The sequence below is a fragment of the Rhineura floridana genome, chromosome 1, assembly GCF_030035675.1.
Source record: "Rhineura floridana isolate rRhiFlo1 chromosome 1, rRhiFlo1.hap2, whole genome shotgun sequence".
Taxonomy (NCBI): Eukaryota; Metazoa; Chordata; class Lepidosauria; order Squamata; family Rhineuridae; genus Rhineura; species Rhineura floridana.
The window spans coordinates 6,783,298-6,810,434 of NC_084480.1; the positions used below are offsets into that span (position 1 = coordinate 6,783,298).

Here is a 27,137-nt window from a genome sequence, read left to right on the forward strand (position 1 = left end):
CCCCTCTCCATCCCCTGTAGTCAGTTTCAGCTATCCAAAGCATGATTGCAGGGGAGTAAATCCCACTGAACTCAATAAGCATGCAAATGATCAGTCCATTCTCAGCAAACTTGCACAGGATCCCATTTCTTTCCTCCTGGGTTAAAAAGCAGGGAAATTCACTAATAGGCAAAAAAAACTTGTGGTTTAAGAACATACCTATAGCCAACAGATATTTCTATCAAACTTTAAAGAGAACTTTAAAAAGGCACATGTTACCAAATTCTTCCAAGCTACACAGGAAGTGGAATGGACTGTGAAAGACCAACCCAAATTGTGTTTGCTTTTTGACAAATTTGTAGGGCAGTACAATATCACAGAGGGGAGGTCAGGTCTCCTGCTCCCCTGGTGCATTCACTATAGCTGCCCAATTTCCCTGCTTTTTAAAGTTTGGTAGAAATATCTGTGGGCTATAGGTACATTCTTAAACCACAAGGTTCTTTTGCCTATTAGTGATTATCATTTTAGAAATGCGACCCACTGAACCTGGGACTTCTACAGTCCTAAGCTCTGACACTGATGTGCATTTCCTCCCATTCCGTGAGGTCTACAGCTGAGTATTTCAGATATGTATCCTGAGCAAGTCTTCCTAAATTCAATGGCATCTCTGATCTCTGCCACACACATGTACACACAGGTCTGAGCACACAAATATACCCACGCACATGTGCAGACTTTCGTTCTCCTCACCCCTAGCAATTAGACTTGAAAAAAGCATTTTAGCCAGTGTAAGGTAGAGATGGAATAGATGTTCATGTTCTTCCCCTCCTCCAAAGAAAGTAAGTTGGAAAGCAAGAAAATCTCATTTGCAAATTTTGATAATGAAAATGTTCTGGATGGGTGAACATGCAGCCAATATTTAATAAATATTCAATATTCAGAACCTTTGAACTTCGAATGACCTTTGAATGACATTGAATTTGACAAGGATTAGTGAAAAAAGCGCATAAGAGAAAAATCAACTGATTTGAAAGGTGGTGTTGGAGGAGAGCTTTGCAGATACCATGGACTGCAAGAAAGACAAATAATTGGGTGTTAGAACAAATTAAACCAGAACTGTCACTAGAAGCTAAAATGATGAAACTGAGGTTATCATACTTTGGACACATAATGAGAAGACATGATTCATTAGATAAGATAATAATGCTTGGAAAAACAGAAGGGAGTAGAAAAAGAGGAAGGCCAAACAAGAGATGGATTGATTCCATAAAGGAAACCAGAGACCTGAACTTACAAGATCTGAACAGGGTGGTTCATGACAGATGCTCTTGGAGGTCACTGATTCATAGGGTCGCCATAAGTCATAATCGACTTGAAGACACATAACAACAATAGCAACATTCAGCACCAGCATTTGGCACCCATTCCTCCCCAGTAGCAGGCAGCATTTGACACAATTTGGCATGCAGCAGTCAATATTGGACAGTATCTCAACAGGTGACCTGTAGCAGCAGCCAGCCAGCCAGCCTTGAACAAGCCCCATTTAACTTACACTAGCATTTATACTCCAGTATTACAGCTTTGCACAGAAGTGAGTTTCCTGGTGCTTGCCCCTGTGCTAGTGTGCATAGGATTGACCCTTAGCCAATTTCATAAGACTTTGTCCATGCTTCTAACCAATCACAAAACATCTCTTTGAAGTGACAGAGAAACAGCAAACCACTGGATTTCAAAAACAACATGAAAATTGGAATATTTGCTGAGTTTAATTCTATCCTCTCTCCCCTGTAAAAAATAATAATCAGATATAAGGTTCTACGGAGAAAGTTGGTACAAGGGAAACAATCGTAAAAATACTGGTATTTCAATGCCCGCTTCAAACATGTTTGTTTTGCCAAGTGTTTTTAGAGAACTAATTTAATTAAGTATTGGTTGTTTCTTCTGTATTTTATGATTTAATAATTGTATGCTGTTTCAGTGATTTTATTATGCACTGCCATAATATATTTTGTTTATGGATTGATGGTTTATAATATATGAATAAATGAATAAATAAAATGAAAATAAAATAAAGGTGACAGTACTTTCCTGTGCTGTGAATCCACATGGCATGTATGAATGTCAACAGAGTTTCACCCAGGCGGAAATGGGCAGGGCAGAAACCAGAACTCATCCTTTGGAAGAGTTAATCCCATAGACAACCTTTTGCCAGTACAGGTCAACTGGAAGACATTTGCTGGAAACCTCAGAGGGGAGATGGCTGTTGTGCTCAGATCCTGTTTGGAGGCTTTCCATAGGCATCTGGCTGGCCACTGTGAGAACAGTTTGCTGGACTAGATGGGCTGCTGGCCTGATCCGGTAGGCTCTTATGTTATCATGTAGTTAAGACATGATTATAGCTATGAGCAATAGACTATCTTCAAAATTCCTGTCATTTAAATGTCAGTAATTAAGAGTGGCCTATGGCCATACTACCCTGAACACGCCCGATCTCGTCTGATCTCAGAAGCTAAGCAGGGTCAGGCCTGGTTAGTACTTGGATGGGAGACCGCCTGGGAATACCAGGTGACGTAGGCTTAGAGAAAGGCAATGGTGGACTTCCCAGGAGGATCCCTCCGCCTGTGCAGCTCTGAGACGGGCTCCCGTCTTGGATGAAACTTTTTCAGTTTTAAATCCAGCCAGAAGGGTCTTTTTTGACTGGGGATAATTTCTTCCGGATAAGGAAGAAACGTGAGATTTCCCACACAGCTTTGTTGTGATTGTTGGAGACTGGAATTCATCAGAATTGTCTGTGAAAGAAGGTCTTCCAGCAGCTCGGACAGAGCGAGGATTTCTAGCTAAGCTCAGCTGAATAAGTGACCTTTTTTTTTTCTTTAAAGAAAGACGGACTAACAGGCAAGTATTCTCCTGTCTACGCTTTATTACTTTCTTATCTATACAGCTAAAGAGATTTGTCAAAGGAACAGCAATTAAGAAAACCTGGGTGAGCCAAAAATTTCCTTCTCTTTTACTCACGGAACTAAGGGGGAAGAAAATAAAAATAGCCTATCTTTTTTTTATTGCAAAAAGCTGACATGGAAAATAGCATTATAAAGATTACAATGGATGAGGGGTTTCTGATTGGAAGAGAAAGGAAAAATCTTTTTGATTTATAAGACTTTTGTGTAATATATGTATGGGACTATTTTCTCTGATCTACTTTTTTTTGACGAATCTGCTCATTCCTTCAGCTACTAGTTATTTGGACGCTGTGAACTAAAGCTGTTTTTGCACTTCTGGGCATATAAGAGATAAAGGCTGTCTAGAGTGTGACGTCAGTTGGTTTGAAAGATTAACTCCTTTGTAACTGGATAAAGAAATAAACTGCTCTTTGCTTGGGACATTGAAAATTGAAGGAGTTTCCTTTGGCTTTAAGAATGACAATTAAGAAGATCATGGATGTACAAGAAGGGACTTTATCTTTAGACATGTTTCAGAAAATAATGAATGGGATTAAGTCAATAAAACAAGAACTGAGAAATAATAGTCAAGCGTTGAGAATTGAATTTGACGAAATGAGACAGGAGCTGAAAGAAATTCAGGATTCTATGAGAAAGGAGAATAAAGATAGATCTGGAAAACCAAAAAAGGATGAAAGAGAAATTAAAGCCAAGGTTCAAACTATGGAGATTGGATTAAATATGGATATGGAAAAAGATTTGGATTTCCTGGCTGTGATGGATCCTGGAGATAAATATTACGGTTTGGAACTCAGCGCTGTCCCTGAAGGAATTGAAGAGATTGGAGATAAAGATATTATCGGTTCAAAAAAATTCCTGGACTGGAAGGATTTGATGGAACTTGAAATGGAGAAAGTTAACAAATTTAATCCCTGTTTTGTGTCAATGGAAAAATCTTCAAGAGATGTGCTAGTGTATCATGTAAAAAAGAGGAACAGAGATGCGGCTTTGCAACAATACTTCAGTGATACGTTCGGAATTGATGGCAAGAAAATATCTGTGATGGAGGAAATTCCTATCAGACTCTTATTATATGACTATGACAGCAAGATTATTGGGTGTGTAAAGATGGAAGATGGAAGATGCAACCAATATGGATAATGGAAGAAGAGCGATTTGAAATTACTGGATTTAGTAGACTTGATGAGTTGGATTAATTGACATGTTTATCTAGAAAAAAAATTGATGGACATATATCTCAAGGATTGGAAACTTCTCTTTGACTTTTTGTGGAAGAATAACATGATAGGATGTTAATGAGATTTGAAACCAATTAAGATAACCGCTGGAGGAAGGTGATTTTATAATCTATTAAGAGACAGGCTTGTTATATATTATAGATTTATAGCTGAACTATGACAAATCGGAAGTCAATATTTTTATATATTTTGTTGTTGTTGTTGTTGTGTTAGTTATTGATTTGTGTTTTTTCTTTTTGTATTGTTTTGGTTTTGAAAATTTGAATAAAAATTAATTAAAAAAAAAAAAGAAAGGCAATGGTAAACTACCTCTGAATACCTCTTACCATGAAAACCCTATGAATATATCCAAAAAAGATTCACAGGGTCGCCATAAGTCGTAATCGATTTGAAAAACAATTAAGAGGACTGGTGAAGGGATCAATGGTCTCTTGTGGCTATTGATCAACAGATACTATCCCGCCAATCAGAGCAGAACTGACCTTCCTTGAGCCAGTCCCCCACCATTTTTACTGTTGTGCTATGCCCCATACCTGTGCCTGTGATGGCCCATAGCAAAAGGCTCCTAACCAACTGTTTGTGAGGGAGGGGTCACAGCTAAACAAAAGAAAACATGTTCTGCATGCAAAAGGTCCCACAATCCATCTCTGGATCAGCTCCTGGCATCACAATGAAACAGGACCAAGTTGCATGAGAAAGGAAAGGCCCTTCTCTGCTCAAGTCCCCAGAGAATCATTGCCAAGCAGAGTAGACAAGACTGGCTTTGAGGGACAAATTGTCTGATATAGCCCAAGGAAGCTTCCTACAGGGACCCTGGAAGTGTTTTCAAAGGTGGAGGGGTGTGTGTGTGTGGGTCTCTCTCTCTCTCTGTGTGTGTATGTGTTTGCATGTATGTAGGCAGTTTATTAATTTAAACTAAAAGAAATATATAATAAAACAGGATCCAAATTGTGTGTTCAAAAGACACAGTTCATGAATATCGTAGAACAGTAGAAGACGGGGGTGTAGTTGTCTGGGGTCTCATGGAGTCTTAGACCCCTTACTTTTTTGGGGTCTGGGTCCCAGCAGGGTCCCCATGTCTCCAGCATCCTATGAGCCAATCTACATGAGATGGGAATGTGTTAATCTCTTAGAAGAGTCCTTGTCCTTTCTTGCTGGCTGGAGCCAATCAGAGTGAAAGGAGGTGAATCAGCCACTGAGAAGACTCTTCTCAGTTCCTAACACTCTCCCCTTTCATGCTGAATGGCTCCTAGGGACGGGTGTTGGTGTGAGGGAAGACATTAACAAGGATCTTATTCTCAACCCTGCATTAAAAAGGAGGGGGGGCATGGCTGTGGCTATCAAAAAAGGACCCTGCACTTCTGAATTTGCCACTACGCTACTGGTAGAAGAACTGGAAGCCACAGTTCAGGCCTCTGCTTCTTCACTCTCAACCTCAACTCTCCCTCTCCTGATCAGTTGTTATCTCATTTCAGGCCAGCTCCTCCCTTCACAACATAGCTTTGATCCCAAGGCACAGCAAGGCAGATGGGGCAGTTGGTTGCTGAATTCTAGAAAATGAACAGTACGTTTTCCTCATCAGTAAGTCTTGATTATAGCTGCAGTCCCTTTTGCCTAATAGTTGGGAGGGTGAGGAAGCTCCAATTTTTTGTCCCCTTCTGCCCCCTTCTTCTGGGGTCCATGGCTTCCTGTATTCAACCCATCAGCCCCTGCCATTTAATGAAGAGATCTTTGAGCATAACTCCATTAAATCATTTGCTCAGATATTTTGCTGGGCTGACCTGGTTCACACAACCAAAGCAGTGTTGACTCCACTGTCTGCGAAGCACTTTGCAGTTACGCACCTCACTCCAGGGCACCTCCAGCACTCCAGTAGACTGGCAAAAGGATCTGCCCCCAAGACATTCCTTTTGTTAATTTCTAAAATTAATTTTGAAATTGGAGCGTGCAGAGATTGTCACGGCTGCCATCTCCTTTTTCATGTGCATCTTCTTTGCCCTTCCTTTGCAAAACACTTGTGCACTGATTAAATATAGCTATAAAGCAAACAGTGTGCTTGCATGATTCTATCAGGTTCATTTTGTACAGAGTTTTGCTTGATGTACTTGTGCACAATGACACATACAATCATGACAACATTATTTCTTCTTCTTCCTCCTCCTCCTTCGTCTCTACTCACTGTAGAAAATATGATTGTTTTAAAATGGAACAATGGAGGATCCTGAATGCATTGGTTCCACTTCAAAAACAATGCTGGGTAATTCGGGATTCCCAATTCTGGGGAGAAATGCAGATGAGGATAATTTTGGAAACATGCCTAGATGGGAACTGATCCTCACCACAAAAGCAAATAGGGAAAATATGCGTAGCATCTCAGGCTAAATGTGCTGTATATATAACTCATCCTAACGATGGTGGTTGAGTCCTGGGGCATTCAAATACCTGTTGCAAAAGATTCATGGAGAGCAATGAGCAGAAACCTGAGATTTTTCTTTCGCAATACGTACAGCTGAGTTAAGCTTTTGTCCTGATTTGCCTCTAGGCTTTAGTTTCCAGTTGCTTGAAATTGCAAGCGTTCACCAGGAGCCCGTAGGAGAGGAGAGCACTGGAGTTTGAGAGCATATTTCATGGGGAATCTCTCTTTGGCATGTCATCAATCTAAACTAGAGCTCAAATGTGGTCTGTCATATGCAATCCGGCTAGAAAGGCACCAGTGAAGTGCTGTCGATAGCAGACAATCCAGGTGTAGACAGAAATGTACCTGGTTATTGTTTTACAAGGAGGTGCTTAAAAGGAGAGGGAACTTGGTTTTATAATTAAGGCATGGAGTCCAAGCATGGCATCTCTGAAATCTGTTCCTAATCACTGCTGCCAAACCTCGCTTTACTATGTATGTATGGTTCAAGACATCCTACATCCGTTTTTGACAATACCCTTCTTACTTTTGCATGCTTTCTCGGATATCATGGACTGTGCAAGCTCAACAAAATGACAGAGGTTATATGCCAGGAGATTGTGAGATGTTTCTGAACATGAAATCTGGAAATAAGAGCATAAGAAAAAACTGCTAGATTATGACAAAGGCCTATTTAATCTAGCATCCTGTTCTCACAGTGACCATCCAGATGCTTATGGGAAGTCCGCAAACAGGACCGGAGTGCAACAGCAACTCTCTGCGCTTGCAATTCCCTGCACACTTGTATTCAGACGCATACTGTCTCCAATACGGGGGGGGGGGGGATGGACTGCCTTCAAGTCAATTCCGACTTATGGGCAACCCTACGAATAGGATTTTCATGGTAAACAGTATTCAGAGGGGGTTTCTCATTGCCTTCATCTGAGGCTGAGAGGCAGTGACTGGGCCAAGGTCACCTAGTGAGCTTCATGGCTGTGTGGGGATTTGAATCCTGGTCTCCCAGGTCGTAGTTCAGCACCTTAACCACTACATCCCACTGGAAGTAATACATGGCTAGTAGCCATCTGAGAGCCTTTTCTTCCATGAATTTGTGTAATCCTCTTCTAAAGCTGCCCAAATCAATGACCATTGCTACTCACTGTGGAACCAGTTCACACTGTATTTGCCAGCAGGTAGCTTCCATGACTCAGCAAAAAAAACCCAACACACACCCAAGTTGCCCATATATGACATGTGCGCCTTTGGCTTCAATATCTGTGGGGCTTGTCTGTGTCAAAGTAGAGGCAGGGCAGAGCTGTCCAAAATCATGCATGGCATGGAGAAAGTGAAAGTGCTAAAACTTTAAAATATCATAAAAGCAGAACTTAAAATACATTAAAACAAAACAACTTTAAAACATTTTTTTAAAAGCTTTAAAACATCTTTTAAAAAAGGGTTAAAAACATTATTTTAAAAAAAAACATATTAACAAGCAGTTCTAACACAGACGCAGACTGGGATAGGTCTCAACTTAAAAGGCTTATTGAAAGAGGAAAGGTGCCGAAAAGGTAGCAGAGAATAGGGAGGTTGCCCCTATTAACACCTCAGTTCGGAATCCCTCAATAAAATGGGCTGGCAGTAGATTTGAGGCAGACAAAAGAGAATGGCCGCACCACAGTTTGGAACTCATTGCCACTAGATGTGATGGTGGCCAGTGGCTTAGATGGCTTTAGGGTGGGGTTAGACAAATGGAAGATCAGATCTGTCAAGTTTGATCTTATTCAGCCATTCATAGTCTGGGTGTTTGTGGATGAATGTGTGTGTGTGTGTGCATGAGTGGGAGGGAGGGAGGTGTGTGTGTGACAGAAAGAGGGGAAGCGACAGTGTGTGTGTGTGTGTGTGTGTGTGTGAGAGAGAGAGAGAGAGAGAGAGAGAGAGAGAGAGAGAGAGAGAGCATAAGAACATAAGAAGAGCCTGCTGGATCAGGCCAGTGGCCCATCTAGTCCAGCATCCTCTTCTCACAGTGGCCAACCAGGTGCCTGGAGGAAGCCCGCAAGCAGGACCCGAGTGCAAGAACACTCTCCCCTCCTGAGGCTTCCGGCAACTGGTTTTCAGAAGCATGCTGCCTCTGACTAGGGTGGCAGAGCACAGCCATCATGGCTAGTAGCCATTGATAGCCCTGTCCTCCATGAATTTGTCTAATCTTCTTTTAAAGCCATCCAAGCTGGTGGCCATTACTGCGTCTTGTGGGAGCAAATTCCATAGTTCAACTATGCGCTGAGTAAAGAAGTACTTCCTTTTGTCTGTCCTGAATCTTCCAACATTCAGCTTCTTTGAATGTCCACGAGTTCTAGTATTATGAGAGAGGGAGAAGAACTTTTCTCTATCCACTTTCTCAATGCCATGCATAATTTTATACACTTCTATCACGTCTCCTCTGACCCACCCTTTCTCTCAACTAAAAAGCCCCAAATGCTGCAACCTTTCCTCGTAAGGGAGTCGCTCCATCCCCTTGATCATTCTGCTTGCCCTCTTCTGAACCTTTTCCAACTCTATAATATCCTTTTTGAGATGAGGCGACCACAACTGTACACAGTATTCCAAATGCGGCCGCACCATAGATTTATACAAGAGAGAGAGAGAGAGAGAGAGAGAGAGAGAGAGAGAGAGAGGAGTCTCATTGTGAATGCAGAGGTAACATTATCTGTAGACCTGACCCTTCTCCGCCCTGCTCATCAGGGGAGGGTTCGTTCCCCACCCCCAGGATACTCAGATAATCTGCAGCTGAACAACTAAGCAGTGGGGAGGGAGGGAAGCTGCATCCCCACCCTCTTTCCCCTGCTACTCAGCTGATTGGCAAGAATAGGCACCAGAAACTGCATGAAATTAGTCACCTGCGTGTGGCCTTTGAGTTGCCCACCTCTGAACTAGAGCCAGAAAGAAAAGGCATGTTTCTTGGAGAATCTGCAGATGGACCAGAGAATGTGCATATTGCTCAGAGCGTGTGCAAAGTGTAATTGAGATTTCCGAAGCCTGTTGGAATGTTATTTTATTTTATTTCTAGGATGTATATCGTATCCCAAGTGATCTTGAGGTTGGTTGCAACAATTTAAAATAGAGAAAATAAAATGCAGCTGGAATTCATGCATATTGCTTGAAAGATAGAAAAAGAATAAACCTGTTGAGATATGTGTATTATCCATAGAGGAGAGGGAGGGAGGCTTTATTTTTAAGGGACCTGATCCAGGACAAATGTGCAGATCAGTTGTCCTTTGGATTTCCCACTTCTCCAAATTTTGCAGTTCTTGGAAAATATCAAAATGCATTAAAAATGTGTGGCTTGAGAGGAAATACATTTAAAAATGCAAGTTTTTGTGAGAAAATACTCTCAAAATATGTCTTTCAATGTAAACTTCCATGTAGATTTAGTCACACATAAATGTAGAAACAGGGAAACCAGGAGATATGCATGGACACATGCTAAGGAGACATGTACTAGAAATACATGGACTGATCCATCCATCCCTGTGACCCACATTTTGAAAATCACTGTTGCAGATAGTACTGACCTAAACACATCCAATGGTTTGATTCTGTGTGCAACAGCTTCCTATGTAACAACTGAATATGTTCTGCATGTGCATGATCAGGTGTGTGCAGGCCAGGTTTTCCCACTGGATGGCGGGATCTATCTGGGAGGAAACTGGTGTATGTGCTCATAAGGGACACTGAAATGGTTCAGCCTTATGTGGATGTCCAGGGACTTCAGGCAGGGCAGGAAGATGCAATATTCTTTGCTACAGCCACACCCCCCTTAAAGGCTTTCCCAGGGAAGCTAGTTGCACTACAGCAGAACATCCCTGTTGAAGTGACAATCCATTAAACAACATTCTGCCCAAGGAAGATGTGGAATCTCCTTCCTCGGATATTCCAGCCATGGATGTAAGTGCTGCCGGAATAGTGGCCTGGTTGGCTACTGTGAGAACAGGATGCTAGACTAGATGGGCCACTGGCCTGATCCAGCAGGCTCTTCTTATGTTCTTATGTTCTTAAATGCAAGCGCTGCTGGAATAAAGTATGCAGGTTAAGGTTTCATTATCAGCTACTTCCTGCTCTCTGGAAAAGCAATTTTAAGGGTGCAAAATCTGTGCACCTGTGTACACGGATAGTTGAGCTGTACACCTGTACATTTTTTCATGTATACATAGGAATGTATATATATGCCTTATAGTGAGTCAGACCAACGTTCCATCTAGCTTAGTGTTATCTGCGCTGACTGGCAGTGACTCTTTGGGTCCATCTAACTCAGTACTCTCTACACTGACTGGCAGCAGCTCTCCAGGCTTTCAGGCAGGAATTCAGAAAAGGGCAACCAAATTGATCAAGGGGATAGAGCAACTCCCCTATGAGGAAAGGCATTTTGGGGCTTTTTAGTTTAGAGAAAGGGGAGTCAGAGGTGACATGACAGAAGTATATACAATTATGCATTGGCATGGAGAAAAAATTTCTCCGTCTCTCATAACACTGGAACTCGTGGACATCCAATGAAGCTGGACGCTGGCAGATTCAGGACAGACAAAAGAAAGAACTTCTTCACACAGCGCAGAGTTAAGCTATGGAACTCACTGCCACAAGAGGCAGTGTTGGCCACCATCTTGGATGGACTTAAAAGAGGGTTAGACAAATTCATGGAAGAAAAGGCTATCAGTTGCAACTAGGTATGATGGCTATGCTCTGCCACCACAGATGGAGGCAGTATGCTTCCAAATACCAGTCCCTGGAAATGTCAGCAGGGGAGAATGCTCTTTGCACTCAGGTCCTGCTTGTGGGCTTCCCATGGGCAAGTGATTGGCCACTGTGAGAACAGGACACTAGACTAGATGGGCCATTGGCCTGAACCAGCAGGCTCCTTACCTTCTTATGTCTCTCCTAGCCCTACCTGTAGACACCAGGGATTCGATTTAGGACTTTTGCATGCAAAGCAGATAAGTTACAACCCTTCCCTATGTCACATAGGAAGCTGCTTCATACTGAGTCAGACCAATGGTCCATCTAACTTAGTATTATCTACACTGACTGGCAGTGACTCTTTGGAGTTTCAGGCAGGGAGTTTCTCCCAGTCTTACCTGGAGACGCCATTGGAGATTGAACCTGGGAGCTTCTGCATGCAAGGCAGATTCTCTACCAGGGAGCTACGGCCCTTCCCCAAATGTAGCATTGCAACAAGTGTACAGTCTGTGTGTTGCTGCACCCAGTAGTTGAGCCATTCACTCTTTTGTACACACGTTTGCACGTCTAGAGACAGCTGATACTTCTGTTTAATGGAACATGTGGACCAGCCTTTCATTTCTTACAAAAGGCCAAAATACCTTCTAAACTCCAGTGCAGAGGTATAAACATCCCCCCAACACACACACACACACACACACACACACACACCATCCCATTTTCTTTTGTTTTCTGTGTTTAAGGTTTTAAAACCCTCCAATAAATATAACCAAAGGTTGGGGAAGCAGACGTGGAATCTGCATATTTTGTACCAATCTAATAAGGAATAATCCAAGATGGCAGCTAGTACGAAACATCCCTTATTGAAATATGACTGTAATATAGAAAAGATAGCTGCACCGATATTAATGTCGTCGCTGTTTTGTGGAATGTTTGCAGAAAAGTCTCTCATGTATATTATTTTATTTATTTTTTATTAGAAACTGCATCATTAGCTTTAAAAGATTCTGTTGCGGAGGGTTTGGAGAATGATCTGACTTGCCTTTTAACCTGACTTTTTTTTTAAAAAAAATCCTTTCCTCCTACTAGGAAAGGGAGTGAAGGAAGAAATAGAGACACTTTTTCATAAACATTTTTCCCCCTCTGGCTGGAATATTAGGACAGTATATTAAATTTGTCTCCCCCCTCCAAGAAAAACCAAGAAACATTTGCATGCTAATGTCCCCACTGAGGGTTTGACAGATGGGTTTCACTGACACAGACATACTGTTAGGGGTTTAGCAATAGATTAGAGTAACAGCAACAGGGTAACGTAATAAAAGTGTATTGTAATGTACACCATAACTTGTGGCCAAGGTTAAATTTCCAGTTGGTGTATGAAAGTCATATTCCATTAAACGGAATAAACCCATCATGCCATAAAGAATAAAGAAGGAGTTTGACGGAAACATTTTTTTTCTTTTATATCTCGGAGGTTTTCCACCATCTGATTATGTGCGTATTTTAGAAAACAAATAATAACACTATTGTTAAAAAACAAAACCCACAATTAGGACCATTTACGTCATCTTCCTTTCCCTCCAAAACTCTGACAAGTTTTGTTATTCTTACTCCTGTGAATGCGCTTAATTTTTTTCACTATACATAAAGAATATATAGAACAGCCTTCACCAACCTGGTGCCTTCCAGATCTCTTGCACTACAACTCCCATGAGCCCCAGCTGTGCTGGCTGGGGACGATGGGGGTTGTAGTGTAAAACATCTGGAGGGCATTAGACTGGCAAAGGTTACCATAGAGCATCCATAACAATAAGCAAGCCAGAACAAGAATGATTAAGACCTAGCCCAACTGTTAGATAGTTTGCATAATGCTGTCTGAAAATTCCCAATAAACATTTTTCCCCTCCTAATGAAAAATAACTCGGGAGGCGACACGAACAAGGTGTTCTAATTAAATAGATTTGTTTACATCTTGTGCCATGGAAAGCTAATTCAGGCTGATATACTGTATATTCCGGCACTATCTCTCTCCCACTCCGTATAAAAAGCAACTGTTTTTTAAGTAGTATTTTGTTTAAGAATGTTTTTAAAGTCTCCTTGATTAAGGAAATGGTGATTTAATGAAACAGGCTTCTCATTTTCTTAGAGGATAGATAGATAGATAGATAGATAGATAGATAGATAGATAGATAGATAGATAGATAGATAGATAGATAGATAGATAGATAGATAGATAGATAGATAGATAGATAGATAGACAGATAGATAGATAGATAGATAGATAGATAGACAGACAGATAGATAGATAGATAGATAGATAGATAGATAGATAGATAGATAGATAGATAGATAGATAGATAGATAGATAGATAGATAGATAGATAGATAGATAGATAGATAGATAGATAGATAGATAGATAGGATTATAATTGCAGAAAGGCAGGAAAAGGTCACAGGGTGAACAATTTATCACAATATTTCCTCTCTCACTCTCTCTGTCTCCCCTTTTTTTATTATTACATTACAAAGGTCCCTGACTTTGCTAGTCAGGATGTCTCTGAAGTACTCACAGCCCGTGGCTAAAACACATTTTTATTAAGTGAAGGTTAGTATCACATCTGACGAAGTGAGGAGAAATAGCAAACACATGATTGTAATGCTGCCGCAGACGTCGTGCCCCAGCTATTAGTTAAGCAGAGCGGAAGTTCCGGGAAAGTCCCGTGAAGCCGTCGGAGACTTCCGCCTGCAACATGCCACACTCCAAATTAACAACATTAACACATATGCCTCATATGCCTGAACAGATATACCATTAGAGGTTCAGAGGGAGGGAAGGGATGAGACAGAGTGCACACCTTAAAGATCATCCGGTATGGACAGATGATTTTTTTTTTTTAAGTTGAGATCGAGATTGGATGGGTACTCAACTGAATCATCAGCCATCAAGATTGGATGGATTGTCAATTGAGCCATGGACATCTCACCTGGTGTTTTCTTAATTATATAGTTACATCAGCCATATCTCACTTTTTGGATCAAAGAACCTTCTCAGCAGTTGACAATATGAAACCAACAGAAAGCCTACCAGGTCGGGTTCAAAGGTCTTGTGTTGATATACAATGTCCTGAACAACTTGGGCCCAGGACACACCTTATATCCTGGCATGATCACTGGGATCACAAGAACACAGGAAACTGTCTCCTACTGAGCCAGACCATTGCTACATCAACTCAGTATTGTCTATACTGACAGCATGGGAGAGTAGGAGCCATAAAGATGACTTCCCTACATTCAGAAATGTATCGGAGGCTGCTGCATACTCTTTTACTGAATGTCCTAGTTACACCACTGGGATAACCTCCATCTTTTAGTCAAAAGTATCAAGTCTGCTTACGAACAGCAAAGACATGCTAGTATATCTGGATATGCCAGTAACGAATATCCATCTGGCTCAGTAGTGTCTGCACTGACTGACAGTGGCTCTCCAGGGTTTCAGAGAGGGAACATTTCCATCCCTACCTAGAGAGACAGAGCAGTGAACCTGGGACTAAAGCAGATGCTTTTCCACTAAGCTACAACCTTTTCCCTAAAAGGAAGCGTCCATTTCATTCCTTAGAATATGGAGTTTTGGGTTTGATGATGTGCTGACATTGTCAAGGGGAATAGTACAAGGGAAAACAGAGCTGCCCCCCACGCATGTTGACAGCACACTGCTAAGTCACATTGGTTGCCCGAGGACTTGATTTATGTTTTTATCCTGTTCCACACATGCAGTGGCAGGAACATCATGCCTTAGCTAGCTGCTTGTAGGCGCTGTAATTACCTTGTTAAAAGCAAGCAAGGGAAGACGGAAAGGTAGTCCCTGGAAGAGGAGGGCCAGGATCTCTTCTTGATCATCCCAGAGGTCAGGACACAGAATAATGGGCTCAAGTTACAGGAAGCCAGATTTTGGTTGAACATCAGGAAAAACTTCCTAAATGTTAGAGTGGTATGACAATGGAACCAATGACCTAGGGAGGTGGTGGGCAACACTGGAGGCATTCAAGAGGCAGCTGGACAGCTACCTGTTGGGGATGCTTTAATTTAGATTCCTGCATTGAGCAGGGGGATGGACTCAATGTCCTTAGAGGCCCCTTCCAACTTACGATTCTATGGAACATCTCAAAAGTTTCTCCCCCCACTCCAACAAACTAAGAAAAAACTAGTTCCCTGCAAATAACCATACAAGACCAGGATGAGGATGGCATTACTTTACCTTACTTTACATTGGGGAGGGGGGGAAATTCGATCTGGTTTGCATTTAAAGCCAAATCAACCAAATCTGCACTTTCCGAAACATCATGACAACTGAAACACAGCCAACTTTCCAAGCTCAAAATTTGTGAGGAAGTTCTCCAACCAATGTTTATGGAAATGCATATATAAGGGGAAAGTGTGCATATAAATGAATATATTTGTGACAATAGCATCCAAAATGCTTACAAAAATGCATGTCATAGGGAAAACTGTTGTCAAAATGAATATATTGGTGAACATAACATATAAAAATGCATTATATTAGGAGAAATTGTTTGCAAAAATGTGGTCAAGGCTTCATACAAAATGTGTTTATTAGAATAAATCCTCACTAAAACGCTGATGAATTTTTATGAGGATTTTTTAAAAAAATCACAAATTGCAGCAGAAATGTGGACAACTGGATTTAAGATTGGGAAAAGTGGGAAACTGAGAACTAAAACTGACAGATCCTTCCACCTCTACTCTACACTGATCTTGGGTGCATCCCAAAATATCTTAATATTTTGGAGCCAGCGTGGTGCAATGGCTAGCATGTCAGACTAGGACCTGGGAAACCAAGCTTCAATCTCACACTCAGCCATGAAGCTCACTAGTTGCCCGTGGGCCAGCCACTATCTCTCAGCCCGACCTACCTCATGGGGTTGTTGTGAGGATAAAATGGAGAGGGGAGAACTTTGAGCACCTTGGAGGAAAGGTGAAATATAAATATAAGAAATAAACAATCCCTCATTTTTCATCGGTGGCCAACCCATCTTTAGATGCAGTGAAGCAAACACTCTCAATTGACTAACATTTTCACGTTCAAGACTGGCTAGATTCCATGCCTGCTAAATTGCCACTTTTTGCCCAGCTCCTTTTGGTATCTTTTGGGTGCAAAGGGCCCTTTGTAGTCCCGGAGGCATTTCCCTTCTTAAGGGCATTTTGCCATGAACTCGGTGCTGTCTCGAGATAACACATGCATGGTGAGCCGCTCCTGGGAAGAGTAATGTGCACCTTTCGGGTGCTTACAGCATGATAAAAAACTTTCCTCCGTGCAGTGGAATTAATTCCTCAAAAGTTCCACTGTTTGCACATTCATTTGTTCCCTCGTTTTTATTAAGAAAGAAAGAGTTGCTTTATTACTGCACAAATGAAAGCATCAAAGGAAGACAGATACTTTGGAGATCGTTATTAATCACTAGAGTTATGAGGTGGCTGAAGTTTCGCAGAAATTAACATAATTCTTTTCAAAGTATGCATGCCAAACGCCTTGAATGGGAGATGTCATGGGAAGAGCAAAACTGTGTAGGAAGGTGTTTTTTTTTTTGAAGTCCAAATCTTTTTACATATGTAATAAAGTCGTGCCAACAATCTGTCCTACAATTCCTCAAAAGTGTGAAAGAGGCTTCCAATTTTCTGCTTCATTCCCAGGGCACTTTAGAATTTCTTTGGTGTTCTGGTTGCTGTGGGGTTAAGGACAGGCAAACCTGTAATTTTTTATTTCTCTCAGTTTCTCATTGTTCCCATCTTAAGTCCACATTTCTAAATTTCTTTTTTAAAAAAAAACCTTGAGAAAATTCACCAGCATTTTAGTGAGAAGTTCTATGCAGTTTTGGCTAAGATACACAATTTTTCAGAGCAATGTTCCCTAACAGAGTGCCCTGCCCTAACCGGTCAAAGACAGATGCAGACACAAAGGTGTGCTTTACTTTGATAGATTTAATGGAAAGTTTCAGTTCAGAGTGCTTCATGAATGAGCTTGCTGGTTACACAGGATTCAGCCTCTTTACTAGGAATAACTAGGCATGTCTACACTGCACTAAGACATAGTCACAGCAGTTAGACACACCTCTTTACCAGCCTTCAGTAAGGATGGGAGGGCTCCTTACTTGTGTGAGAAAACTGTCACAGTTGGGAGCATATGCACACGAGTGCTCCTTAGAGGCACAGCAGGAAAGCTTTGAGCCTGCTGGTGCCATGGCCTGCACATTTGAGGTGAGGGCGGCTAGACATCTTCAGCAAGGTCCCTCAGGAGGAGGGCTGCACGGCGGCAAAGGTAGGGTGAGCAAGGAAGCGGCTAAGGAAAGATGGAGAGAAAACTTCCTGATCGGGCAGCGCCTCATCTGTGGTAATTGGATGTATGGGGATGGAGCTGTTTCTGTCAGTGGCACAGGACACCTCCCGCTCAGCCACATCTGAATGCACGTCACTAGAACCTTCCACCAGTCCAAGCCTGTCTCTTCCTCATTGTCCTCATTGCTCCATACCATTTCCATGGGGTCATGACATAGAGTGCCTTTTTGCATGTTCCCTAATATATATCGATTTTTATGCACACTTTACCCTGTGCATTTTTCTATGCGTTCCTTGGCTGGAGAATTACTTGACTGGAAAACTGGGATAAGTGGCATTTAAAAATTTTTTTAATCACCCCCCTTTAAAAAAATCTTTAGTGTAGAGTTTACCTTACCATTGTCAGGTGACTGTTGGTGACTGTATGTTTTTTTTTCTTTCCAGTAAACATTCCTCCAGTGTCTTCTCTTTCCTGGCTGCCGTGCTTCCTGATCCAGAAAAGCTCCATGTGAGGAGTGGCCTCATGGCATCTTCCCCTGAGCTTTGCTTGAAGCCTGGACACTGAGTAAGACGGCAGAGTGCAGATCACTGGTGAGAGAATTTGTAGAATGAAAGAAAGGGCAGTCACCAAAAAACCCCTCAGTCACCCCAAAATAATGGGGAGGGCAACACAAATGCTGCAACATGCCCATGAGAATTTCACCCATTTTTTCTCTTCCCTTTGATCATTTTTGGATGCAATTTCTTTTCTCATTAATTGAAAGAGAATGGTAAAAATAAAGGCAGGGAAAACCTTTAGCAGGACACTAATATTTTAGGGTGGACAGATGGAAAGTCCTCTTAAAGACTGATCTTCACTGATCTCAGATTTCTTTTGCTTCCTTCAAACCTGTTCCAGTGTTCTCAAATATTTTGAATTTCTTTTGGCTTTCCTTTGACTTTTCAACTGAGGAGGGACTCCCACATTTACTTTAGGAAATAGTAGTAGTAGTGGTGGTGGTGGTGGTGGTGGTGGTAACTCCAGAAATGTCTTACTCAGGACATAGGTATCGTGCATAAGGAGTATTTGGCACAATCTTCAAACTAAACTGGTTCACTTCTGTTAAAGTGCCGGCTGCTTCTCCTAGTTCTGTTCACTTGAATTGGCTGGAGTCTATTCTGTAGGTTAATATGCATTGGTATCCTAAGGTTGGACTACTGCAATATGTTCTGTGTGGGGCTCCCTTACGGCTGGATGGGGCACTGCAACTAGTGCAACATGTGGCAACTAAGGGCACAGTCTAAACCCCAGATCTGCCAGGATGAGCAGCTCAATTGGCCTACTCCAGCTCAATTGGCCTACACCAGCGTAACTCAGCTCAGCTCAGCTCAGCCGAAGATATGCCGGCTTAATTTGCTCATCCGGCTGAGCTGAGACTGGCGCAACTTATGTCAGCATATGCCTTGGAAAATGAGCATTCTGGTGGAGTGGCAGGGGGAGGGGGGAGGGGGTTACACTGGATCCTAACACTGTCCAGCTCAGTCAGATGACCTTGAAACCCAGCTGAACTTACACTGGTGCAAGTCAAACTCTTTTTTAAAGGCTTGTTTTCCCTTTGCTAGGCTTGCACAGTGTAATTTACGCTGGCTCCCCAGAAAGCTGGTGTTAAATTAAGCCAACATAATGTCTGCCAGATCCAAACTCTATTCATGTGTGAGGCTACTGTCAGCTGAGCTGGCCCAAACCTGGCAGAGGGGAAACGAACCTTTGCAATAGTTTGTCTTACCACCACTCTTTTTGCCGCTGTAGTTTCTCCCAGGCGGCCAGGTTATGTGCCTGAGCTGAACATAGTTATGACCCAGGGTAAGTCCCCCCCCCAGGCCTGGTCCTGCCCCCCACACCTCTGCAACACCCCTTTTTTGGACTTACATTGGCCTCGGCTGAGCCCCTGCTGAGTGGGGATGAGGTACATATATATACCAGCATTATCTCTGGCTGAGCTGGGGTTGAGGACATAACTGGCATAGCCCTGGCTATGAACCTTGAGCCAGGGTTCAGCTGGTTTAGCCAGAGACCCACCAGATCCTAACTCACTCCTCCAGGCAGATCATGGCTTTGGATTGTCCCCTAGGCTATTCATTAGGATCTCCTGCCATGTGTGTCTTACCCTGCTCTTAAAGGAGCTATAATAAACTCGTGCAAGCTTGTGGTCTTGCTTCTGACCTATAAAGCCATCATCAGCTTGGGACCTACTGTTGCATTTGTTCATTAGGGTCATCTGACAAGGACCTCTTGCTAATGTCACAACCTATAGAAGTTTGGTTCAAGGCAACCGGGGGAGAGCCTTTTCTCTGGTGACACCCTACTTATGGAACTCCCTGCCCTCTGAGCTCAGGCAAGCACTAGCACTGATGATATTTGGGGCCTACTAAAGAACATATCCATGCTGCCAGGCCTTTGCTGGTGTTTAACATCAGCAGGTCATGTGTTACCCTCGACCACAGTTAATAGTTGTATTAATTTTATCTGTATTGATTTGAATGTGGATGTTTTTAAAATGTGTACACTCACTGCCTAGACACCAGTATGCTCATCAATACCCCCTATGGTGTCTGTGAAAAGTGTCCATAAATATATTTGCTCAATTCCTGTTTGCCCTGGCCCAGCCCATCCTACACTGAACACACCTCCTTAAATCTGCCCACATTTCGTTGGATGCCAGGATTGGACACCCACCCATCCGTTCTGAATGTAAGAGAAGTGCAAAGAGCTCCTTTATGTGAGTGAGCGCAGCGCTGGATGATGCAAGTGTCTTTCCTCCCACTGATGGGGTAGCTGATGGGAGGGGTGCATGGCCAGACCATTTTGTGGCCCTGTTTCTTTTCTCTCCTTTTAGATATGGCTGGCGTTTTGTGTTATGCCACACCTCCACAACAGCCATTTTGTGTCTGGCACCCATGACACTTTGTCCCAAAAGTTGGCAACCCTGCAACAGATGGTGTAGAAAAGTATTATCTGATTTTTTTTTAAAAAAAGTATATATGCAATGGATTTTACATATGCAATTGTTTTGATGCATGCAGTTGCTTTTGTATATGGTTTTTGTTCTACCGTGAAATCACTTCAAAGTGATTCATAGGAAGTGATTCATAAATGACATAATAAACAAACAAACTATCCACTCCAGGATCACTGGATTGGCTCCACTGGGGTGTTTGCACTGACCTCTTCACCACCTTGCCTGTCCCTCTCTCTCCCAGTAAGCAACAGTGACCCACCTTCCAGAGAGCTAGCATAGCATCTCCACCCCACCTGGTGAGCCACCTCTGATTCTAGCAATCCACAATCACTCTAAGAAATAAATGACTACTCAACATATATTTATTTAGTGCTCAGACACAGCAGTGCTGATCTGGGCCCCACTGAAATTACTGGATGCATATTTAGATGCATATTGGAATGAACATTTGTTTCTTGATACTTCCTACAAGGGGCTTAGAGAGGGTCACACAGATTGTTTCCCCCTTTTTTTCCTTCCTGTGAGGTAGGTTAGGCTGAATAATGGTGCCTCCCAGCCAGGGCCACTAGCAGCATGCCACCTTCCCCACTGTGTTTTAAGGGCAAGTTGCACATTTTACAGAAGCACTGGGGACAATCCAGCAATTGTTCAGTATTTTGCTTGGCCACTCTGAAGTGATTTCTGGTGGCAACAGCTGACTAAACACATTTGAACACCCTCAGCTATTTTTATTTTTTTTTTAAAAAAAACATCAGTGTGGTTCTTTTGGGCTGAAGTGGATCTCTCTTGATTTACTCCCAGCAAATAAAATTAAAAAAAAGGAAACGAAACCACCTTATCCAACGGCTTATTTCATGAAAAATGGCAGCCCAGATGAAAAAGAGTCAACTGGTCTTCACGGCTGAATTGTTGCAATCATAATAGCAACTCGTTCTTCCCGAAGTAAACTAGCCAAGACTTGCATCCTCACGCACTGTGTTTCTCATTTATGCTCCATCTCCAGCCAATTAATGCCACACTAAATTATATACCTGCCAGGCCCTTAATTGCACACCACGGCAAAACAACTTTCAAGCCATTGTTGCACCTATATTAACCTCATGGGGAAGGAACATAAAACGTAAGAGTCATAAACCTTTTCTTCTGAAGGTTTGTATCCCTCCTGTGGGATTCTGTGGCATGGCCCACAATATATGAAGGCAACACTGAATTGCAGGAGGTGGGGATCTCCACACTCCCTGTTCAAGAGCCTCATGCTTCTGTGATGCATACGCTATTCACATTTGTCTGCCTGTAGGAATATGGGAGGCTAACCCCACTGGGAAAAACAGAGGGGAGTAGAAAAAGAGGAAGGCCAAATAAGAGATGGATTGATTCCATAAAGGAAGCCACAGACCTGAACTTACAGGTCATTGATTCATAGTGTCGCCATGAATCGTAACAGACTTGAAGGCACATAACAACTACAACAACAACAACCTATGGTCAGAACCATTGGTCCACCTAGCTCAGTACAGTCTACACTGACTGGCAGTGGCTCTCCAGGGTTTCAGGCAGGGGTCTCTCCCAGCCCTCCCTGAAGATGCAGGTGATTGAAACTAGGACCTTCTTCATGCAAAGCACTGCGTGCAAAGTACTGGGCTACGGCACCACTCCTCTTCCATAGCCAACACACACACATCATAAATTCAATAACTAACAAATGACAGCTCTTTCATGACAGCCCAGATCAATGGGTGACCCCTTTCCTCTGCCTAAGGGTTGGGCCGATAAGGACGTACCTGCATTTTGAGGAGACATTGGCTCCTCACTTAAATTGAGGCTGCCTTCTTTCAAGGTGGCCAAACTCAAATAATCACCCTGGCAGACAAATTTAGTCTCATTGATGATGTAAACCTCCTTGTCCACTGAGAACTGCTTGTAACAGAACATGTAGGTTAAATAGTTAACAATAAGAACAAGAACAGTTCAGATGAAAGAATTTGCTCTGAGCTTTTTGCAGTAGGTCCATTAGGAAGATGCCCGGCATACTTCATACCAAACCTCACAAAGAAGTCTTAGCAGGTTGTGCATGGCCACCAGGGGTGTAGTCGTCCAGGGTCTTGGGGAGTCTTAGACCCTTTACTTTTTTGGACCTACGAGGCAATCAGTATGAAAGGGGAACATGTTAGCCACTGAGAAGAGTTTTCTAACTTGTTTCTTTGTCCTTGCCTGCTGACTGAAGCCAATCAGAGTGCAAGGAGGTGGGTCAGCCGCTGAGAAGACTCTTTTCAGTACATAACACTCTCCCTTTTCATGCTTATTGGTTCCTAGGGATGCCTGTTGTTGTGGGAGAAGGAATGAACAACACAGCACCAAAAGTAAAAAAGGGGAAGGGGATGTAGTTGTGACTATCAAGAAGGGGCCCTGCACTTCTGAATCTGCCACTACATTCCTGGTGGCCACACAGCAGTGGATCACCTGGCACCCCTTCACAAACCAAGAATTCCCATAAAAGGGCAGAGCCAAGAAGTGATATGAGGGTTGAGAAAGGAGACAGAACCACAAGCGGTCATCAAAGAAGGCTGAGTGAAAATGGCCCTCCCAACATGGTCACCTTGTTCATGTTAGCATTGGAGTTGAATGCTGGCAGAAGCTAAACTGTAACGCACACACTTTACTCTAGATACAATCATGCTGAGACCTTAGCTTTAAGAAACCAACCAAGCTGCCATTTATGAAAGGAAATGCATGCTGATAGGAAAGATCCTTAGTGTTGGCTAAGGTAGAGATGCAACAAGGCATGCATGTTGCTGCATGTCAAGAAAGGTCCAAAAGGTCCCCTCTCCAAGGAAGGAGTGGAAGAGAGAGGGAGAGGGAGGAAGGAGTTAGTGAGGTTAGCAACCCAAGAATATCAGTCAAGCACTGGAAGGTAGATCAACACAGGTTAGAATGACAGTCTAAAGCCTGGAGTTTCCTCTCTGTTTACTCTTTCTCATGCAGACGCCTCAGCCTTTAGAACAAGCTGAGTTGCACCCCAACACTTCCAACAGTTCATGGGTTGCGAAATTATGAGGGGTGGCAATGGAGGGAGGGAGGGAGGCAGGGAGAGAGTCAGGAACAGGGATGAAGCATTCAGCCTTCTTAGCAGCGGTCTTGCAATTTCTTTCAGCCCCATCGTGCAGAGCTTGGAAAAGTTACTTTTTTGAACTACAAAAAAGTAACTTTTCCAAGCTCTGGAAGGCATTTGCTTCTTTCACTTAGCAAAACAGTTAGGGAGAGAAAGAGGGAGGGAATGGGGTGTGAGCCTCATCCACACAAGCTGCTGCTGCTGCTGCTGCTCTCTGCTTGGTAAGCCTGAGGTTTTCTCTAGGGGATAAGGAGGATGACAACAGACAGGAGTGGGGAGAGGAAGTTGGGGACTAGGAGGAGCATGGGGGAAAAGGAGGAGTGAGGGGGGCAGGCATGAGGAGAAATCCACATGGGGAGGAGGAATTGGGAAGAGCTCGGTTGGATCAGTCCAGCATCCTGTTCTCACAGTGTCCAAGCAGGTGCCCCACTGGGAAGCCCTCAAGCAGGGCCTGCATCAACAGCAGCACTCTCCCCACTTGTGATCCCCAGCAACTGGTATACCACCTCTGTCCGTGGAGACAGAAGATTGCCATCACAGTCACTAGCCACTGGACATGAGAAGGACCCTGCTGACCAGTTGCCCGTGGGCAGCCTACAAACAGGACTTGAAATGCAAGAGCGCTCTCTCCACTTGCAAGCCCCGGCAACTGGTATTCACAGGTATGCTACCTCAGGCAGTGGAGGTAGAGCATACCCATCATGGTTAATACCAACGATAAGGAGGATTCTTTATGCTCTTGATTGATTTTTGAAAAAACTCTTATCATGAACTCTACTACTACTATTTATTATTATTATTATTATTATTATTATTATTATTAATAATAATATTATTATTATTAATATTATTAATATTATTATTATTAATCAGGCCCTCTGTTCATGCCAGAAGGTTCATTGTCGAGTCCCTACCCACCCACTCTCCATCAAGCGGAGCAGCAGAAATGTTACCATCCAGCTATGTAGGACATAAGGTATAGGCACGCCATAACACTTTTCAAACTCTGTTACAGAAGATTGAGTGAACAGAATGGCATATAATGTATATTACAAGGTTTATTTATGTTCAGGAATGAAATGAGTCCCTGGCAACGGTGAGTGCCAGCATGAAAACAAACCCCTGCATCTCGCTGTTCTGAATGAGATCCAACACATATCCTGCAAATGACAAATTGCAAGCAGCTTGTTTATGACCAATAGCCCATTTCTCCATGTTTACTTTACAAGCTAATATAGATACAGTATAAGCCCTCCCCCCCCTCCCACTTTCCCCCCTCGGAAGGGTTTTCTAGGGATGTTGCAAACTATAAAGTGTGGAAGATATCAAATTCACCTTTCACAGCCAAATGCATATGGCTCTGGAGTGGGAAGGGACAAGCCTCCAGCAACCAAAGAAAATGGAGTGTCTACAGTCTTGGTTTTGCAGATAGGACTTGGCTGATTTCTCTAAGGTTTTCCTGGTGGACCCTGGCTAATACTTCAGGCATACTCCACGCAAGTACATAACAACTGTGCTTTTGTGCAACTGTCATTTCTGTCAGAGGGACATACTCAAGAGGGCTTATCGACAAATTGTACAGAAGTGGCTCCACACTGAGGAATGGTGAGAGCTGCCATCAACAGATATTGGGTGGCCTTTATGGGTCATGAATGGAAGACTGATAGATCTGAGTCATGAGGAACAATCCACCAGGACGGAGAAAGGAAGAGCCCTAGCTCTAGTGCACATGCTTCATATGCAAAAGGTCTCTGCATCTTCAGGTAGAACTGGAGATGTCCCTGGCCAGCTGCAGGTGATCACTGTAGACAGAAAGGAGCAAGGCTGACCAATAGTTGGACCCGTAATAAGGCAACTTCGTATGTTCCTATGGAGGGTGAAGAAAAGATTGTTGCAATGGTGGTGAAGAAAGTAAAATGACTTCAGGAAAATCAAAGGAAGAGAGGGAGCCACTCTGACGGGCATAGGGTGGAAAGTTGTTCCTCTCGTACACACAGAAAGGGTTATGTGAAGAACTGGTGTTAGGCAAACACATAAGCAATAGGTAAAGTTTGGGGGGACTCTGTTCCTGTGAAGCCTTCCACGTTTTGTTCTGTCTTACTCTGGAGTGATTAATAACCTTTCATTCCTTTCACTTTTAATGAATAGGTGTCATTTTACGTCCTGTAAAAAAAAAAAGTTTGATTCTCTTAAATAATTGCAATCATTTCCATGCTGGGTTATCCGCCCTGCAGCCTAGACCATTTGGGACATCTTCTATAGTACTAATAATAAAACCTGTGAATCTGAAATTAACAGGTTTGCTTTGTCATTGATTGAACATTGTTTCAGCCGTCACCTCCTAAACCCCGAGTCGGGGGGACATCCAATTAGTTATTTTCGAGGGGGTTACTGCCATGCATAGATCCCTGTAGCCTGGAAGAAGACAATAGAAAAGGAATAGATTCACCTGTATGTCTCTGTCTCTCCTGCTGCCTATCTGAGACATAATAAGCACTTTCAAGTGCTCAACTGAAACAATGAATATAAAGAGCATTTCTAAAAATAAAAAATAAGCACTTTGATTTAATCATAACACAAAAGTTTCGCTTTTTACATAAACATTATTGGGAAAAGCACTCTTAGACATAGAAAGCAGCTGTCAACCGAGTCACACCATTTGCACATCTAGCTCTGTATTGTCCACCCTGGCTGGCAGCAGCTCTCCAGGCTTTCAGCAGGAGACATTTCCAGCTCTACCTGGAGATCCCAGGGATTGAACTTGGGATCACAGTTGCTCTTCCACTGAGCTATAGCCTTTCCCCCTTTTTTTTTTTTGCCAGAAACACGCTCACTGTACTGCCTGTTCCAGTGCGCCTCCATTTCTTCTGAAAATGGGGGCACACAACATTAGTAAAAAAAAATGTAAATGTACTGCCTTCAAGTCGATTCTGACTTATGGCAACCCTATGAATAGGGTTTTCATGAGGCTGTGAGGCAGTGACTGGCCCAAGGTCACCCAGTGAGCTTCATGGCTGTGTGGGGATTTGAACCCTGGTCTCCCAGGTCATAGTCCAACACCTTAACCACTATGCCACACTGGATCTCTACCATTAGTCAAACCCCACCCATTTTTTTTACTGTAAAACAGGGTGGGAGCAGCTTGAGTGCTTTAAAAAAAATCCAGCTTCAAAGAGATTCCACAACCGATCGGCAGATCAACCCATTTCCCCTCCAGGTGTGGATAATGGAAACGCTGTGCTGCAGGTGACTAGTACGTTCACAGCCCTTGTTAACTCAGAGTGTGAGTGAGCTTCGTTCATGGAACGGGATATTGTAGGTATATGAAAGGAAAGGGAAAGAGTGCAGAGGGGTACAAATGGGTCTTCTGTACACATT

The 27,137-nt window shown here is 42.9% G+C and overlaps 1 non-coding gene across 1 annotated transcript; it reads left to right on the top strand.

Annotated features, from left to right (window-relative positions):
- The first annotated feature begins 2,437 nt into the window (after positions 1-2,437).
- Positions 2,438-2,556, top strand: LOC133375713 (5S ribosomal RNA). The gene has a single exon (XR_009760311.1). It is a non-coding gene; the product is annotated as a 5S ribosomal RNA (ribosomal RNA).
- Positions 2,557-27,137: the final 24,581 nt, after the last annotated feature.